This window comes from Zalophus californianus, chromosome 8 (genome assembly GCF_009762305.2).
Source record: "Zalophus californianus isolate mZalCal1 chromosome 8, mZalCal1.pri.v2, whole genome shotgun sequence".
Lineage (NCBI taxonomy): Eukaryota > Metazoa > Chordata > Mammalia > Carnivora > Otariidae > Zalophus > Zalophus californianus.
Genome location: NC_045602.1, coordinates 66,861,915 through 66,876,064, shown reverse-complemented (window position 1 = coordinate 66,876,064; position 14,150 = coordinate 66,861,915).

Sequence of the window (14,150 nt, the reverse complement as noted above, 5' to 3'; positions counted from 1 at the left end):
ATAAAAACAGAAGTGCTCAGGCCGTTTCTAAACATTACAATAAACATTTTGGCCAAGATAAGTCTTGGGAGAACTAAAATGAAATGAGAATGAACCTGAACCATTCAGCAATTTTATATATTAAACGTGCATAGGATTAATTTCTAGTATGGCTGATTTCATCATACAGTAATTATAAAAAAAAATAAACAACCACCCTATCCTTTGGGGAGAGTCAGGTTTTCAAAGGGCACCAATTCAGGGGGCTTAAGTAGGCTAAACGAATCAAGTAAGAATTTAAGCCCAGGACACGGACAGAGAGAGCTTCTGGTATTTTGCTTTGTATTTCTGACCGCTCCCCACCCTAACCAGTTGTCTCAGGACAGGAGGTACTCCTGGACTTTCCTCCACAGCTAGAATAGCCGGAAGGATGTGAGTGTGTGGTCCCAGGGGCTGGACTTGGCTCCTCACTCAGAACAGAGTCATTAGGAAAGTTCCCAAACTCTCCCTCCCTTAAGCAATCATGAATCCACAATTAATTCTCCCCCATCAAAGTAAGCCCCATAAAAATATTTTCCCTTAAACTTAAAGAAACCCCAGTAGGATGAATTCTCTCAGAAGTTTAAATAGTTGTAGCATTATTGATCCATCAACAATGCCTTGAATTAGCACCTAAGAGCACAAAGAAGCCCCTGTACTTTTTCACAAGTCGCTATGGAATTTTCTATGCCAATGAAAACAAGTTACACTTTAAAAAGAAATTTACCAAGAGCATCATTTCCAAGCACCAATGTAACCACTTAATACAGTTTTTTGTTAGTTTAGGATTCAGACTTTTTTTAAAGATTTTATTTATTTATTTGACAGAGAGAGCACAGTAGGCAGAGCGGTGGGCAGAGGCAGAGGGAGAAGCAGGGAGCCCGATGCGGGTTTCGATCCCAGGACCTGGGATCATGACTTGAGCCAAAGGCAGATGCTTAACTGACTGAGCCGCCCAGGCGCCCCTAGGATGGGCATTTTTTTTTTCCTAACAACAACAACAGAAATGCAGCTACAAAGTATGATGATCAAGTGGATGTATTTGCAAAAACCATATTGCAAAGGTAATCCTCTCCTATTTTTGGTTACTTTCAAGGAAAACTTTAAGTTGCAAGAGCAGCACTGATACCAGCTCAACTGGGCCAAAACCAAAGCTGACCCAGGGTTGGCTGAATCCATGGAGCTGAGGTCAGAACAAGTGCTGTCTGACCTCCCTGCTGGGCAGGAGTCTGACATGGATTCTATCTGTCTCAGGCCACCCGGGCTAGGATGGCTCCTGCTTGACCTTGCCTCCTGCTCCCAGTGGAACTTAGCTTGGACCCAGCCCTAGTTCTGTGGATGGCCAAAGCCTGAGTCAGTACCCAGAGCCTACTCCCAGTCTCAAGGTGTGGGTGCCCTGGTCTGGCATGCAAATAGCCTCAACTCCTTGGGGTCCTATCAGCAGATGCTGGGTCCAGGACCAGCCAACGAGTCCTGGGTGAATCCCACAGCTTCTCAAATCCAAGGGCTTTGACTGGAGCCAGAAAAAAATTATGGGAATGCAGCAAACCCTTTGCCTGGTTGCATTCAGCCCTGGGTCAGTCACAATGGGTGTTCAGAACCCCTAGTCCTATGTCATCAATCAAAGACAGACAACTTCCACTAAGAGCTAAAACCCTGGGCAGGTTGTCTGGCTTTAAATCATACGTTGTGTCATTTTGGAACTATGGAAGGAGTTAAAGCTCAGCATGTTCCTTGACTTTAACTCATTCCAGTTTCTGAGATGAGAACAAAGAAAACATCAGCAGTTGCTCATCAGCAGAGAAGTGCACTCCACTCTGGGCCCAGCGCTGTATTTTTGCCCTTAACTCGGAATTTCCTCTCACCTACAGATTCCACACGAATCCTTTGTTTTGCCAAATGATGGCACATCTATTTGTTTTTGTTCACTTACTACGTGCCAGACAGTGTCTTTAGTGCTTTATACACACTCATGTATGGATATTTATGTATTTATACATGTACATATGTAGAATACATAAATTTATCACAAAATGTACATATAACGGGGTTGCATAAATTCCAACAAAGCATGCACTTTTTTCAGTTTTGTGACTAAATGTACTTCCTAATATTTTTAACTGAAGTCTCACATGCCTATTTTAAGGAAGTAAGGAAAGTTTTATAAAGAAAAAGCGAATTACCTTGTTGTTCCCTTCCAGACCCGTCCTCCTGAGGTAGCACCGAAAGTTCCAAGAGTGGGGTAAACCTTCTGATGGGGGCACTAAAAAAGGCTTTAAAAGCAACCCAAGCCTCAAAGCAAACAATTAGCATGGAAAAAAGCATAACATTCTTTCAAGAAAAAATTAAGAGATGAAGTGGAAAACAGGATAAAGGAAAAGACCCACAGCCCTGGCACAGAAAGAGGTTAAAACGCATAGCCGTCATTGGTGGAGGTAAGAGTGATGAAGAATGGGCCAGAAGTCGGTGTCGACCTGGGGTAGTGGGGAGAGGGGGCGACGCAAAGTTTTGGGCCTTCCATCATTCATCAGTGAGTTTCTAATTGTTAGAGAAAAAGAGCATCTAGTAGTTACATTCAGCAGACATTTCCTTTCAAGTTGGGACACGTGCTTTTTTGAAAATAGCCCCTTTACCTTCTGCTCATACACCCCGGGACTGTATCTGAACAGTCTGCCAATGCCAAAAGGAGATCTTGTCCTTCTTCCCTGGAGAGAGGAATAGGGCAGCCTCAAAGGGAAATCTGGAAACACTTGTCAACAGAGACCCAGCATCTTCCAGGAACCTCTGTTCTTCCCTGTGATGTGTGCTGGAGACTTTTGGCCCTACCTCCAAGAAGGCTTCGAAGCCGAGGGAAGTTCCCAGATGCCCTGGAGAATAGGATCTAGGGTGGTCAGTGCCAAAGGGGTCCTTTGTGGAGCCAAAATGCAGCACAACATAGCAGAGGAGATTCTCAGTACAGGGATTAGCTGGAAAAGAGAGAAGGGAGTAATCAGGACAGAAAAATACTATAAATCCTGCAGGGTCACCATCACAACCCTCAGCCTAAAATGAAGGCTTCAGGCTCCAGGGACCACAGTTCCAGCTGCAAAAATGTTATAGACTGAGCATCTTTGTCTTCCAAGGAGACCAAAACAAAGATCAAATAATGGAGGGCGTAGGAAATGGGAATATAGAACTCCCTAGCTTGCTGACCTCAACGCTGCATGTGATTTAGAAGTTTGTTGTATCACATAGTCATCAGTCTCTTGGCCTTTTAAAAATACATGTGTTTATAGTTATTTCATATCTGCATAGAGAACTCTTAACGTCTCCCCAGAGCTAATTAATAATTCTTAATAAGGGCAGGTGTCTTGACTTAAACTTCAAAGTGTGGAAAGTAACAACGGGCTGTGGTTTAGAGGGTATTTGTTGAAGGCCGTGGTTCAGCATCCTAGCTGCACATTAGAATCACCTGGAAAGTTTTAAGATGTTGATGCCTGGAATCCATCCTCAGAAAGTCTGATTTAATTGTTTTGGGGGTAAAGCCAGGTTATCCATACTATTTTTGCAAGATGCCCCAGGAGATTTGAATGTGCAGGTAGCCATGAGAAACATAGGGTTAAGATCATTGGGATCCTAAAATCTTCCTAAATAGCCATCCGTTCCCATGAGGTGCACAGAGAAGAAAACAAAACAAATAACTCTTTTTGAGGAGGTTCAAGCCCCAAATCTCACTGCAGTACTGTAGTGAGCTAGGCTGGGCCTAATGAATATTTTCACCTGCACCTGAATAGCCAAAAACCGAAGCTAAATGAAAAGCTAACTCTTCCTCTCCATCCCCAAGTCCAAACCAAAGTGTCTGTTGATACCACTTTAATAAGAGAGACAGCCACATCCACCAGCAGAAAGCAGAACAAGTCATATGTTGCCACTCCTATTTTAACCAAGAAAGGATTAATATCTCAAAACAGAAAGAAATACAAACCCATAAGAAAAAGTCAACAACCCAGTGGAAAAATGAGCAAAGAATAGAAACAGCTACTAAAAGAGAAGCCTCTGAAGTCCAACACACACGAGAAAATCTTCATCTCTACTGACCAGGGAAATGCCAGTTATAATCACAAAGGAGATAGATACCATTTCGCACTTAGCAGAATGACTAAAATCCAAGTTTGATAATACCCAATGTTCGCAAGGATGTTGAGCAACAAGAACTCACATATTACTAATGGGGTGTTGATGTGCACAGGCACTTAGGGGGGCAATTCTGCAGTCTCTGTGAATGTAGACGATGCTCACACCCTTCGAGGAATCCATTTCCCCTTCGGAATTTGCCAGTTGGAGAGGTACAGGAAAAGACATACAGGCATGCAAACAGTCCACTGCAGCACTGTGTGTCATGTGACTCAATTAGAAGGACTGTCCTCCAACAGTGGAACAGATAATTGTGGTTTCAGCATCATACGACGAAATAGTATACTCAGTTAAAATGAATAAATATCTACATATTTCAACAGATTAATCTAAAATATAATGTTAAAAGTGCAAGTTACAAAATGTCATTTTCGGTATGATACCCTTTATGTAAAATATTAAAACACACACGTGTGTGTGTATACTTATGAACAAATATATAGAAAAAGTATAAAAACATGAGCAGGAAAAAGGCACATAAATAAAAAAGTTATTACCTTTGGGGAGACGCAGTTATCGCCTCAGTTGAGATTGAGGAGGCATTTTTGACTCCAACTAAAATGTTCCTTCCTTCCTTTCTTCCAGTTTTTTAATCTAAGCACATGTGGCCAAATGTTAATAATTTTAAAACCTGGGTAAGGTAAATGTGTACTGTTATGTTTTTATCTGTATCTTATAAGACATTTGAAATATTTAATAACTTTTTAAAAACTTTTTCAGAGGAAAAAAAAAGAAGCCATGAGTACCTCCTTCTCGAGGAGCGCTGGCCTCTTCCTTTAATACTGAGCTGGCCAAACAGCTGTGCTGGATCCACTGGCCGATGGGGGCGGAGACTGCGGGGTCCCAGGTGATCCATCTCACAGCCATGCTGCGTCAGGCTCATGCTGCCTCACCAGTGTCCACTTAATAACTCAGCTTTGGAATGTGGGTGAGATTTCATCTGATTTCCAGAGCAACACACAAACCCTGAAGTGAAGGAATCTCTGTACTACTATAACGGGTGCTTTATGTGGATTAACTGTTTGAATTGTATTTAACCTATTTTTGATGTGTTTCAAATGCTCTGGCCCCTATAAAAGATCAGGTTATGAGTCATTCACGAGCGAGTCGAGGGGAAATTAGAAGCAGCTGGGAAATTAGAGCCCGTGCCCAGGGCATCTGCTGGATGAGAAAAACCGAGACTGGGGAGGCACCGGGGCTTGTCGGAGCCTGTGGCTTTGCCATTGCTGGACCCAGGGCTCTGGTCTCTTGACTCCCTGCCCAGTGCTCAGACCCCTGGCTGCCATGGGGCTCCTTTTCAGGGACAGGTGAAATACTCGGAGGGGAGAGAAAACTTGAAAAATCTGAAGCTTTTTGCCCATTCCTTTTTTTCTCTGTGGTGTTGCTTTAGCTCTAAAAATTTACTGAAACTAAATTATTACATATTTTAGGTAACCAGTTTATTTGAGGAGCCTCAACTTGAAGAAGGAGATGGCTTTATATATATTTTTAAAGATTTTGTTTATTTATTTGAGAGAGAGCGCACGTGAAAGAGCACAAGCAGGGGCGGGGGCGGGGCTGGGGGAGGAGCAGAGGGAGAGGGAGGAGCAGACTGCCCGCCCAGCAGGGAGCCTGACCAGGGGCTGGATCCCAGGACCCTGGGATCATGACCCCAAACGAAGGCAGACACTTAACTGATTGAGCCGCCCAGGCGCCCCTGGCTTTATATTTTGTTAATTACTGCTTTCAACCTTGTCCTTTCATATCATCCGTTTCATCCCCTAGTGTTATTTTAAGCAGTTTCGACATCTCTCAGGTCACTTTTAGTTACTAAAATTTGTCCATATTAACCTCATAAGCAATTCAAAACTTGACGCCCCTTCTCCAGAGTAGGCTTGGAATGGGTTTGTGTATTTGGTGTGGGGCTGAGACTTACTGTGACACCACCACCCTCTTTCTTCTCAGGGGCTAGCTCTCTCTTTATGGGGGGTGGAGGCACTAGCTCTCTTACTGGGGGCTTCGAGATGGAGAGACTTAAGGAGTCCGTTTCTGTGGCTAGAGGCTCTCTGTTGGGGATGGGGAGGTCACTGGTGTCACACCAGTTTCTAATGGTTTTCTCTGAAACTGGAGGCCTCTATTAACCAAGAACCCATTGTGGTGCCAGGGCCAATTAGAAACCGGTGCCCCCAGGGAACATTCTGGGCGCTGTACGTGCTTATCTACCTTGCCCTCCTTTCCCCTAAGGCATCCATAGGAATAGTATGGGTTCATCAGTCAGGCCTCTCAAAGCCAAGGGTACTGCAGAGAGCAGGCTGTTGGAGAACATGCACTAGACACGTGTGGTTTTCCAGGCTCTGACGCTATCCCAGCAGGCCTTCTCTGATCCAGTGTAGCTGCCAGAAAGGGGTTGGATCTCTCACAGTGGTTAAGGCCTTGCTTTTACCCTGAGAGGAATTTACTCCATTAAACTAAGGACTGGTCCTTGAGTCCCAATGAATAATTTATCAGTAATTGCATCCACGTTCTTTCAAAACCAAGCTGGGGAAGGAGGAAGAAAAACACAAGAGGCCTCACGAATCCAGGTGGTAATGTCAAAGGTGAGAGAGGAAGCAGTCAAAGCATTCATTCAAACGGCCATTTTGTCCTGTTTGGTTGTAGGGAGGAAGGAAGAGAGCAGAGGGGAAGGAAGACAGGCCTGTTCTAATAAACCTTTTCTTTTCTTTTCTTTTTTCTTTTTTTCTTTTCTTTAAGAAGGTCACTAGGAAGTTACTTTTGGAGACAAGGTGGTCCCCTCATCTGACCACACCCATTGCCTACAGCCTAACGTTAGCTGTCCTGCCTTATTCTTAGGAAGGCTCTGGGGAGTGATTCTGTCTGAGGCCATCCTGTGTCTGAGGCTCCTCCATACCAAGAAAGCAGTGAGCAATCTACCCTTGAAAGAAAGCTGTGTTCAAAGACAGCATCATTTATACTAAATGGCAGGTCTGTTTGGCTCTTTGGAGCTTGTCAGGGACCATGCATTTTGGATGGAACTTGGACATATCTTAATCCCTGTCAGTTTAGAGCCTTAAGCAGCTAAGGTTTCATTCCTTAGGGCTCTTATTTAAAATTCTGTCTTTAACGTTAAAACTGTCAAACATTTCTATCCAGAGATAGAAATTGATTTGAACTATATAGATCTTGAAATAATCCATGGAATACTTTGGGTAAGTACAAGAAATCATGTATTAATGTTATTTCAATATTTTTTTTATATTGCTGAGATGTTCAATTGTTGTTATGTGTTCTGTGCTCGGAGATGTTTCCAGGTCCTGTCAGAAGTTAAAGAACTGGGCGCCTGGGTGGCTCAGTTGTTAAGCGTTTGCCTTCAGCTCAGGTCATGATCCCAGGGTCCTGGGATCAAGCCCCACATCGGGCTCCCTGCTCAGCGGGAAGCCTGCTTCTCCCTCTCCCACTCCCCCTGCTTGTGTTCCCTCTCTCCACTGTGTCTCTCTCTGTCAAATAAATAAATAAATAAAATCTTTAAAAAAAAGTTAAAGAACTGAAATAGTCAATATAAATTGCACTCACACCTTGTAAATGTAGAGGACCAGTTTCTGTCAAACATCGGAAACAACATTCTGAGGCTGATGTGGGATGTCCAGGGAGAGATTTTGTTTCTTTAGAGGGTCAACAAGATGCCTATCTTTTTACCAATTAAATAATGTATTTATTTTATTTTCCCCCCTCTTAGTTTAAATTTGCATGGCGTTAATTTCCCCTTCAAATATACAGTCGGGGTGCCTGAGCGAGTCAGTTGGTTAAGCGACTGACTCTTGGTTTTGGCTCAGGTCATGATCTCAGGGTCGTGAGATCTGGCCCCGTGTGGGGCTCCATGCTCAGCATGGTGTCTGCTGGAGATTCTCTCCCTCTGCGCATACCCCTGCGTGCATGCCTGTGCATGCTATTTCTTAAATAAATAAATAAAATCTTCATATATATATATATATATATATATAGTCGTGGGCCTTCTGGCTGGCTCAGTTGGTGGAGCAAGCAACTCTTGATCTTGCAGTTGTGAGTTCAAGCCCCACGCTGGGTGTAGAAATTGCTTAAAAATAAAATCTTAGGGGCGCCTGGGTGGCTCAATCATTAAGTGTCTGCCTTCGGCTCAGGTCGTGATCCCAGAGTCCTGGGATCAAGCCCCGCTTCGGGCTCCCTGCTCAGCCGGGAGCCTGCTTCTCCCTCTCCCACTCCCCCTGCTTGTGTTCCCCCTCTAGCTGTCTCTCTCTCTGTGTCAAATAAATAAAATCTTTAAAAAAAAAATCTTAAAAAATATATACAGTCATTATTTACATTTTATGTCATTCATGTCAGTTAAAATTCTTCTCCCCTTAAAATATTATCATAAAAACCAAGATATAATAAGCCCTGGCTTTCTCTTCCAGTTGTAACGTGCAACCTGGTTTGCAACCCAGAGAGGAAAGGATGAATCCCAGTCATCTTCTCAGACTAGAAGCGCATAGACCTAAAATATTTATAATGTGGGCAGGTCAAGGATAAGTGCACTTGAGGGTAATTGTATGTATGCAATTAGCAGGATGCAGAACCTAATGATATATAGAAAAAGTGACACTTCCAAATAACAGAAGCCTCTCCAGTTAAAGCACATCTCCCAAATGTCTCTGAAACACTTCAGAATGTCTGTCATTAGCAGTTATCACAGTGATGGTTTTAAAGGCTGCCTTGTCCCTTTGCAGAAGTGGCTGGTTTGTTCTACCCATCTGGTTACGACTCAAGGCTCTGGTTTCCCATTAGAGAAAATTGTGGGGGTTGAAAAATGTGAAAGAGAGGAGAGAGTATGAGTGTGCGAGCATGTGTGTGTTAAGAATTCCAGAAACCCAATCAGAAATCCACCTCTGGGACCCCCAAATGACTAAGGATGTGACGATACTGGCAGGCCATGGATTATGGTACATTACCTCACTTTATCCTCTGGATGATTTAGCAGAGGCACCTTCTCTAGAGATGTTGAGAATTGACAGGGAGAGCTGGATCTCTTTCCTTCATAGGGATTTTTATAAGTACAGAAATCCCCTGATTTCCTCTCTGGTACATTCCTGCTCGTTCAAATGGATGTCGGTGAAGACCTAAACGTCCTTTCCGCTGGTGCCCTTACTGCTATTGCTACTAGAGCCCTTTCAAGGAATCTTCTTTCCCTAGGGCAGTTTGTATGCCTTTAACACTTTGATTCTATTCAAGGTGTCTATTCATTTTCTCCGTATCTTTTTATATTTTAAATTGTTTTGAATAATTTATGCTGGGCTTTTAGCTTTTCTATGCCCCATCTAAGATTCCTTTTGTCATGTAAAGTGAAAATGTCCCATTTTCCTGCCCTCGGTTGACCTGGCTACTTGACTGTAAAGCACGTTCGGCTTCCCATCCAGAAACATAATCAAGATACTAGTATTTCTACAGTGGAACCGGCTGCCTTCTTCCTCTCTGGGGTGGATGGGTATTCTGTCAGTTTAGCTAAGTCGGGACCATATTTCCCAGAGACCTCCTCCTTGCACAGTTGGCTTGGGTCAGAAGAGAAATTTTGTTTGAGATTCAGAGGGCAGAAGTGAAGTAGCCATTTTCTTTTTGTGCTCAGAAGGTTGGTGCCAGCCCAGGGCGCTGGGGCCACTCACACCCGTCCTTAGAGATTCAGAGGCTCCACTGGATGGCACTGGGGCAGCGGCCAGACCACAGTGCTCCCAGCTACCTCAGGGTGTCCTGCATCAGCTCGTCTGGTTCCCGGGCCAGGTGCGCACTGTCCTCCAGGACAGAGGGGCTGCCGGCTTCTTCCCCAGGTCACCTGCGCTATATAGACTTGGCACCTTGAGGGTAGTTGAGAGTGCCTGTTGAGGTCCAGCCGTCCTTGCAGATGCTGCATCCCCCTCACACGGTCCAGGTTCTCTGTGCTTCCCCTACCTCCCGCCCATCTTTTCTCCCCAGCTGCCTGCCTGCTAACTTTGAGTTCAGGTACCAGAAGCAGAAGCAAAGCTTCACAGAGACTGTTCAACCAGTCCTACACTGCATAAGGTCAAATCCCTAAAATCAGTCCCTTGTTATTATGTCACCCCTAGTGATGGTGCTTCTCTGAGAAAACCTTTGTGGATACACTCATTTTACTTGGTGGGGTACATTTTGGCGAGTAAGGGTAAAAGGGATTTAGGATACAATTGTTAAGGTCAAGGTTACCTGTCCATTAGCCTCACCTGGGTGAGAAATCTGCAATTTCATTTAACTGTTTCTATTTGGGTCAAACCTCTGGAATTCAAACTAATAACGTTCCATGCAATCAGCTTCCGTCCTAATGCTCAGAGCAGTTTAGGGTTTTTTCAGCAATTTTGCTGTAGGTTCTCTTATGGGAATAACACCAGCACTGAGTGGCCAGGGTACAAACGGCACCTTTGGGAATGCCCTGTGCCAGTCTTCTATCAGAGCTGGGCGGTTAGGGGCACACTGCCACCCTCTGATCTGCCCAGTCATCCTCCCTACCACATTACAGGACTCACACATCCTGTAAAGAGGTCTTCTCAGGGAAAATCATAATCCTGCTGCGCAGCCAAGCAGTGAGAATTTATTTAACTCTTCTACATGGGTGGGTCTGTTGAATTTTAAAGATATGATTTAAATTATGAGAGTTGCCCAGAAGCCACAAACTACATTTTGGCTACATGCATATTTATGCAAAGAGAGCTGGTAAGATCTGGAAAACACTTTAGGAAATTCTCAGTATTGTTCTCGGAGCTGAACTTTCCTGAATATAATGCCTTTTTTTTTTTTTTCATGAGAGTTTCTTTTGGATCAGACTTAGGTATACGGGTCATGACTTGTACAGGATCTTAAGTAACCCCAAACCTAGATGAATAAGAACAGTTTCCAAACACAGCTGCTTAACAACGAAGAATTGCCAATGTTGTTTTTATGAGGGGAAGAAAAGGATATTTTCAGAAATCTGTTTTCTTTCCTCTGGAGTTTGTTTTTCACTCAATCCAAGAATGAAAACTTATTTTTTTGTCAACTAAATGTCCATCCTTGAAGTAATTTGGGGGGTGGTCTTACTGCCTTCATCATCTTTAAACCTTAGCTAACTTATGTTGGATTCACTTTGTATAAGTTCAAGCAAATAGACTAATATCAGTCCAGCTGAGCCTAAAAGCGTTCAACTACATGATCCTTGCAAGAAAAAAAGGTCATAAAAACGGAAGCCAAACATTATTCACATAAAGGAGACTGCATCTTTTGATGGTATCTTCCATATTTAGGTTTATCAGTGTGCATCATGAGAGCTTTGAGTGTCCCAGGGCCATACTAGTCTGAGGAAACACAGAGGCTCATGCACGGAGGGGTATTAGGGTGTACATACATATGACCTCTCTTTCACCCATCTGAGTTCAATAATAATTAAGAGCTAGACACAGGTGTCAGATAAGTGAAAATGAAAATTATCGGCATTCTTACTGAGAAATGCTAAATTAGAGGACATAGCTAGTTGTGCAACAATAGGCTTATTCCACATTGCTCCCGGTCACAGGCACAGCTGGACCATCTCAGTTCTCACCCATAGGGTCAAGGACTGTCCACTAAGCTTCCTGCATGATCAAGAACAGATGAGTCAGGAAATCCCAAAGGAGAGGAGGGAGGAAAGGAATGATCAGAATATGCCTGGTTCCTTCCTCTAAAATCCCTCATCAGAGAAGTCATTATTCCTTTCATGGCGAGAAGAGAGTAAAGGATGAGGAGAGAGGCCAGGTTGTTTTTCTGGGGGTGCCCTCCCCATGAACACTGCTGCCTTTTCTGGGCTCTGCTGCTGTCTCCTACCAGGTTCAACCATGGCTTCTGGAGCCCTTGAAGAACCCAAAGTGGACTAATGATCTTTAGCAGGTTAGGAGAGAATGTTTCTATTCTTTCTATATTTTTGTAGCAGCATCTTACTAACAGAATCCCAATTTTGCTCAGGCAGGCAATGTGACAAGCTATGTCTCCCCCAGCCCCCTTGCATCAAGGGATGGCCATGTGACACAGTTTGGACCAATGACACATAAACAGAAGTCTCCTGAATTTTTCTGTGAAATATTTTGCTTTCCAGACTTTAAATATATATATAATATATACACATATTATATATATATATTTCTAGTAGTATCTTCCTATCCTATTCCATTCTTTCTGCCTTGGCTTCAAATGATGGAGTATAGCCATCTTGCCATCATCAGGAGTCAAAGATGCAGGTGAAGACCGGCACGTTAAAGATGCTACAGCTGATATACAGAAAGAGACTAGGTATCTGGTGCTACTGTTGATCAGCTGAGTTAAATGAGCAACAGCCTACTTCTGGGTTTCTTGTTATGTGGAAAAACAAAAATAAAATAGACATCTGTATAAGACACTTAAAGATGGGTTTTCTGTTACTTGCAGATAACTTTCATCTAAACATCATGAAGAAGTAAAGGATGAAGGAACCTCCTTTCCTCTCTCCCCCCACTGCTCGCAGTCAGCCAGAGCATCCAATGACCACAGGGATAAAACATGTTGTGATCACTTCACTCCCACCCCATCATCATTTAAGAGCACTGTGGGGCAGAGCCTGTGTCTTCATTTTTATCACTTATGTTTATTTAAATTCCACTTTCACTGTCTCTACAAAGCCAAGGATTCACCACCTCGCTGACAATAATCACAGAGTCCATTCTCCTGGCTTTTTGTTTAACTGAAGGGTCATCTACTATTTAGAAAAAATAGGATACATTAGAATTCTACTTCTAAAGTCTATTTATAAAAAGCTATTTCATCACCAACTTCTCCAGCTTTAGGCAATCAGTTTCGTTTTCAGCAAACTCAATTACTCGTTATCATCTTCAAAAACAGATGTGTATTGAGTAGACACAGAGCCTGAGTTGAAGAGACTCTCAATACTAGATCAATAAAGAAATCACATTCTTACCCCACCCCCACCAGGCAGTGCATCCTCAAATCCCAGGGAGCTCCATCTTACATAATTTAGTAGTATTCTATAATAATAAAAGAGGTCCGAGGATGTAGAGAAGGAGAGAAACCACTACCATATCATTCCCAAAAGGCTGCTTCCTGAGATATACACACTTGAAAAATATTACAAGCCAAAAAAGGTAACCGGATGCTTGTTTTATTTTAATCAGAAATGTAAAGTAATATTTTTTTCTACCAAGAAACATTAACAGATCCAGGGAACCTTGCAACAAATAAGTACGTACTGGGTTATTGGTTTGTTTTTTTGTTTTGTTTTGTTTTGCTTCCTTCTATAAGAGTGTAACATTCTTTTAAATTCATCTATATATTTATTGTGATTTTCCTGTCACTTTGTGGTTTCCATATATTTAGATAGCTCTGTGTGCAAGTGAGTCTTATTTTTATCTGGCTGTATTGGTTAGAATGCATTGAGCTTCAAGTAATAGAAAACCTAATAGTGGTTCAAACCACAAGGACACTTATTGTTTAGTTATCAAAAAGTCTTGAGGCAATCTGTCCTTGAGTTTGCTCAGTAACTCGGTGGTATTTTCTAGTACTAAGGGTCTTTCTGTCATTCTCTGGCCCTCCTCAAAGAGTTGGTGATGTTTCAAGATGGCTGCCACAGCTTCCAGAATCAATTTTCGTAAGCGAAAAGGCAGAGCTAAAAGACAAAGGCAGAAAGGGTCCTCTTAATGGGTCTGACTTTGTCAGCGAGGACACTTTTTTGCAGCTGTAGTCCAACAGGCTTCCCTTTGGATTTCATTGGCCAGGAGCAGGTCATGACAAGCACTGGCTCTGAAGGGGGCTGGGAAGTCCAATATGGCATTTCCAACTTTTTTATGTAGGAGACGGACAAGGAGGAAGGGGGCTGAGAACAGCTGCTGAGGTGGTCACAAACATCTGACACAGAGTATAAACTCTTAGAGATCAGCAATTGCATATTTTTATAATAAAACAAAAAATAT